Raw genomic sequence first — 6,000 nt, 5'->3', positions numbered from 1 at the left:
ATATTTTCTAATTCTTCTTGTTCAGTCTTGGAAATTTGTACATTTCCAAGAATTTGTCCATTTCTTTGTGGCTGTCCATTTTATTGGCATATAGTTGTTTGTAGTAGTCTCTTATAATCCTTTGTATTTCTGCAGTGCCAGTTGTGTTTTCTCCTTTCTTTTTTCTAATATTACTGATTTGCGTCCTCCTCCTTTTTTTCCTGATGAGTCTGTCTAAGGTTTTATCAATTTTGTTTTTCTCTCAAAGAACCAGCTTTTATTTTTATTGATCTTTGCTATTGTTTTCTTCATTTGTATTTCATTTATTTCTCCTCTGATCTTTATGATTTCTTTTCTTCTACTGACTTTGGCTTTTCTTTGTTCTTCTTTCTCTAGGTGCTTTAGGTGTAGGGTTAGATTTTTTCTTTGAGATTTTTCTTATTTATTGAGGTGAGATTGAATTGCTATAAACTTCCCTCTTAGGACTGCTTTTGCTGCATCCCATAGGTTTTGGGTTGTCGTGTTTTCATTGTCATTTTTTTCTAGGTATTTTTTGATTTCCTCTTTCATTTCTTCAGTGACCTCTTGGTTGTTTAGCTGCATATTGTTTAGCTTCCACGTGTTTGTATTTTTTACAGTTTTTTCCTCTGATATCTAGTCTCATAGTGCTCTTATCAGAAAAGATGTTTGATGCAATTTAAATTTTCTTAAACTTTCCAATGCTTGTTTTGTGACCCAAGATTTGACCTCTCCTGGAGAATGTTCCATGTACACTTGAGAAGAAAGTGTATTCTGTTGTTTTTGGATGGAATGTCCTATAGATATCAATTAAATCTATCTGGTCTATTGTGTCATTTAAAGCTTGTGTTTCCTTACTTATTCATCTCTGTTTGTTCACTCTTTAGTTCTTCTAGGTCCTTGTTAAACGCTTCTTGTATTTTCTCTATTCTATTTCTGAGATTTTAGATAATCTTTACTATCATTACTCTGAATTCTTTTTCAGGTAGTTTGCCTATTTCCTCTTCATTTATTTGGTCTTGTGGGTTTTTATCTTGTTTCTTTGCCTGCAAGTCATTTCTCTGTCTTCTCATCTTGTCTGATTTACAGTATTTGAGGTCTCCTTTCCCTAGGCTGCAGGGTTATAGTTCCTCTTGCTTCTGCTCTCTGCCCCTCGTGGTGAGGTTGGTGCAGTGGCTTGTGTAAGCCTCCTGATGGGAGGGACTGGTGCCTCCATTCTGTTGGGTGGAGCTGAGTCTTTTCCCTCTGATGAGCAGGGACGTATCAGGTTGTGTGTTTTCGGTTGTCTGTGAGATTAGTATGACTGTAGGTAGTCTGTATGCTGATGCGTGGGGTTGTGTTCCTGTCTTGTTTGTTGTTTGGTGTCAGGCATCCAGCGCTGGGAGCTGCTGGCAGTTGGGTGGAGCCAGGTCTGGATTCAGTTAGAGGCTTCTGTGAGAGCTCTTGGCAATTAATCTACCCTGTGCCTGGGAATTCTCTAGTGGTCCAGCTTCCTGGACTTGGTGCTCCCAGCCCTGTGCCTCAGGCCTGACTTCCAGTGCAGGAACCAAGAGCCCACAAGTCACTCATCCCAGCAATAAAGGGATTAAAAAAAAAAAAAACTAACAAAACCCCAGACAAATGGTAAAAAGTAAAATGAAACAAACAAAAATAGAAAAAAGGAAACATGCACTTACAAAAAAGAAACAAAAACAGAACCAAATAAAACAGAAAGCAAGAGAACACGCAAACAAAAGAACCCAAGAATGAAATCAAACAATTAAAAAGAAAACTGACAAAAACATAAAACCAAAAAACAAAACCAAAGCAGAGTGCCAACTGCAGAATGAAGCAAAGAAACAAAAGAAACCAACAAAAATGATTTAAAAAAAAGAAAAAGAAAAAGGGGAAAGAAGACAGAACAACTGAAAAGCAACATAGAAATAGAAATATAAAAAAATAAAATAGAAAATATATTAAAGAAAAAGAAAGACAAACAAAACCCCAGAGAAATGCTAAAAACAAAATCAAACAAATACAGAAACAAGGAAATACACACACACACAAAAGAAACAAAAACAGAACCACATAAAACAAAAAGCAAGAGAACAACCAGTCAAATAGAAGAACTCAAAAACAAAATCAAAGAATTACAATTAAACTATCAAAAACACAAAACCTAAAAACTAAACCCAAAGCAGTGTGCCAACTGAAGAATGAAGCAAGGAAACAGAACTAACTAATAAAAATGATTTAAAAAAAAATAATAAAAGAAAATAAAAAGGGAAAAAACACAGGACAACAGAAAAGTAAAGTAGAAATGGAAATATAAAAAAAAAGAGAGAGAGAAACATATATTAAAGAAAAAGAGGAAGAAAAAAATTAGGGAAAAAACACAGAACAACAGAAAAGCCAAGTAAAAATAGAAATGTGTAAAAAAATAAAAGTATGTTATAAAACATGGAGATCCCAAAAGACTAAATAAAAAAAACTAAACAACAAACAAAAAAATAAAGAAAAAGAAACCAAAAAAAAATCTAGAACCAACAACAGAATGAATCAAAACATAATAAAATTAATAGTAATAATTATTTTTCCCTGGGGTCTCCGCTGTGAGGTAGTAAATTATAGTAGTAAATTTTATATTACTATAAAATTGTGACATACATAATGATTAAAAAATATAATTGATAAGATTATATTAGATTATATATATTATATAATGTTATATTATATTAGATTATATATATTATATAATTGATAAGAAACTCTAGGCATAAAGTGGAGTTCATTTCAAAAACTGTGATCTGAGAATATAAATGTTTATTCCTTTTGGGATTTATTTCTTCTGATATAACTATATTTGTATATAACTTTAGGTATCCTTATGTAATAAGTATTTTCAAAATTTGAGATAAGGTACATAAACATTAACCCATTTTACATATGGATTAAAAATGCTTTTGGGGGGTCAGTTTTCCTTCATTAATTAGGTCATAGGGTCCTAACTATAGATGTTGCTAATGGATGAGGGAAATGTCTCTGAATGATGCTTAGGTGGAGATTGTGTGTGTGTGTGTGTGTGTGTGTGTGTGTGTGTGTGTGTGTGTATGCATATATGTATATATTTTTTTCTAATAAACTGTGACTATTTATAAGTGCTTTGAGAATTGCCATACCTAAACAGCTTGATGAAGGGATTTCATATACTTTTTAGATATTTCTCCTGTTTTTTGTTTTGCTTTGTTTTTTGAACCTAGATTAATCAGACCAACAAACTGGTAAAGAGACCTTTTACCCCTTGAGTTCAAGCCACTTTTCATTGGGAAATATTCATTGTGTAAAAGTGACTCATAATTACCTGGACCTTTTGCAATCTCCCAAGGCAGGACTGTCCAAGCTATATGACAACCTTATATTGAAACCTCCTATTTCTGCTATGCCCACCTTACTTATTTTTCTTATGAAGTATTTTGTATGTTTTTCAGGTGCCTTACTTTAGTCAATAAAAGCTTTATAACAAATAAAACTGCACTCTTCAAACAAAATATATCACCACAAAATGTTTTATAAAACATTTAAATTTTATTAAGAATTTTAAGTATATCATATATATAGACATAGCTAGATATGCCAGTGCAGTCGTACCAAATTGAAAACATTTTTTGGTTAAATGAGTCATTACTAAGTAAAGTGGGACTTAGGGATTTATAATTCTACTTTATTGAACTGAACATTAGTATATATATTACAGTATGATTCTAGCTGCACTTTTATATTTAAGTAGTATTATAAAAAGACATTTTCTGAAATGTCAATGTATGCTGGCAAGTAGCCTCATGACCCCTTATAGGATGCTTTTCAGGTTCATCTAGTTATAAAATGATTCTTAAAGTTAATCATTTAAAGTGTGCCCCTCCTTTATATTTCACTATTTCTTTTCTAAACTAATCAAGTAACTTGTACCATGCAATGAGCTGATTTCAAAACCTAATCCAAGTTAATTTGTAACAAATGCTTTTTAAAAATATTTACATCCAAAAAGAAAGGTTACAATGTGTTAAACACTATCCATAAAATTAATATTACTGTAGGAAATACACGTACCATATGTTTATATGCTAAATCTGCTCTAAGTGGTGGCAGCTGGGTAAAAGTCTTTTTCAGAAATCTCTATTCCAACAAAAAAATCCAATTGTGTGTTTGTGTGTGGGTGTGTGTATATATATATCTCAAAATATATAATTATGGCTTTAGAACATGTAAATTAAAATTTTTAATATTGTTGACCTAAACACCCTGCTAATTCCCAGGTCCTTATAAGACACTAAATCTTTATTTCGTAAAGATTATATATCTTCATCAAATCTTGTACTTCTGCTTGTATTTATGAAACAGATCCATGGTCACAGCAGAGGAAATGTGAAAAGGGAAGCCCAGGTCACCATCACGTGACACAGACCTTCTGTCACTTAGAATCTCAAAATGTCAGGACAGTTCGAATGCTGAAGTGTAAAATGATGGTTTTTAGTGATTTGTTTCCACACCTTCCAAACAAGAACATTTTATACAATTGTCCTTTCTGCCTGGGTTAGGAAACTTCAGGTAAATTCTGTTACTGGAAATCCTTCTGGGCCTGAGGTCCCCACCAGAAAGAAAATGAATCGGTATATGAGTATATGCATATGGGTATCTGAGCTGATTCTTGAGGCATCGGTACAATTGCAAAGGCTGACAAGAGGAAAGGGGTTTCCTTGCTGAAGGGAAAGCATGAATATGCTAGGAAGGTGTGAACAGGAAGGATAATCCAGTGTGCTTAGACTTCTGGGTGCCAAGGAGAAAAGTAGGTGAGCCCTGCTCCCTTACTTTATCTCCAGATCCTAGCACACAGGCTGTGATAGAGTGGGTGCTAAATTCTCAGTTGTTGAATAACTGGGTATATTAACAAAGTAGGTTGTGGTCCAATAGAAAAGGCTTTCAAAACCATGCGAAGTCATTGATATTTGGGAGCAACTTGAGTTTTAGCAGCTTAGTGAATGCCTGGCTAATATGGTAAAATACAGAAGGCAGGAGACATATTATCATGCTACTGTGTTAACATGTCCAGGTGAGAGATTACTGGACTGAACTAAGGTAACAGTCATGGGCAATGAGAGGGAGAATCCTGGAGGAGAAACTGGACCGTGCACTATCAGAGCTTAGCATCAGTTTGCATGTTGTAGGCAAGAGTGAAGAAGGAGTCACACGTGATGCTCTGGCTTCTAGTCTGTAAAAGCAGAATAAGTGGCATTATTTGCTGAGATAAGATGTACTGGTGGAAGCATTATTTTGAGTGAAGTTGATGCAAGTGGGACATTCAAGTGGAGCTGTGTGGAAGTCGATGGAAATTGAAGAGCTTAGGTTTATAAATGTCAATTTAGAAGCCACTGCCTTAAGGTAATATTTGAAACAAAATTCCTAAGAGTAGAATTTATGTTTCTTTGGATAACAGCTAGTAACTATTTTTCAAAGTGACCATATTAAGCTATTAATATTGCTTGAATAAGTAAAGGTGTATGTCGGAATAGACATTTTTCCCAAGAAGACGTCCAAATGGCCAAGAGACACATGAAAAGATGCTCAACATCATTAATCATCAGGGAAATGCAAATCAAAACACAATGAGATATCACTTCACGCCTGTTAGGAGGGCTACCATCAAGAAGATAAGTAACAGGTGTTGGCGAGGATGTGGCTAAAGGGAATCCTCATGCACTGTTGGTGGGAATGTAAATTGGTGCAGCCACTATAGAAAACAGTATGGAGGTTTCTCAAAAAAATTACAATAGAGCTACTCTGTGGCCCAGCAATTCTACTTCTGGGTATTTATCTGAAGAAACCAAAAACACTAACTTGAAAAGATATATGCACCCCCATGCTCACTGCAGCACTATTTACAATAGCCAAAATATGGAAACAACCTGTGTCCATGGATGAATGAATGAATAAAGAAAATGTGGGGTGTGTGTGTGTGTGTGTGTGTGT

This window comes from Delphinapterus leucas, chromosome 5 (genome assembly GCF_059928025.1).
Source record: "Delphinapterus leucas isolate spDelLeu-1000000601 "Yukka" chromosome 5, BTC_Dleu_Yukka2, whole genome shotgun sequence".
In the NCBI taxonomy this organism is placed as follows: domain Eukaryota; kingdom Metazoa; phylum Chordata; class Mammalia; order Artiodactyla; family Monodontidae; genus Delphinapterus; species Delphinapterus leucas.
Note: the sequence above shows the minus strand (reverse complement) of the source record.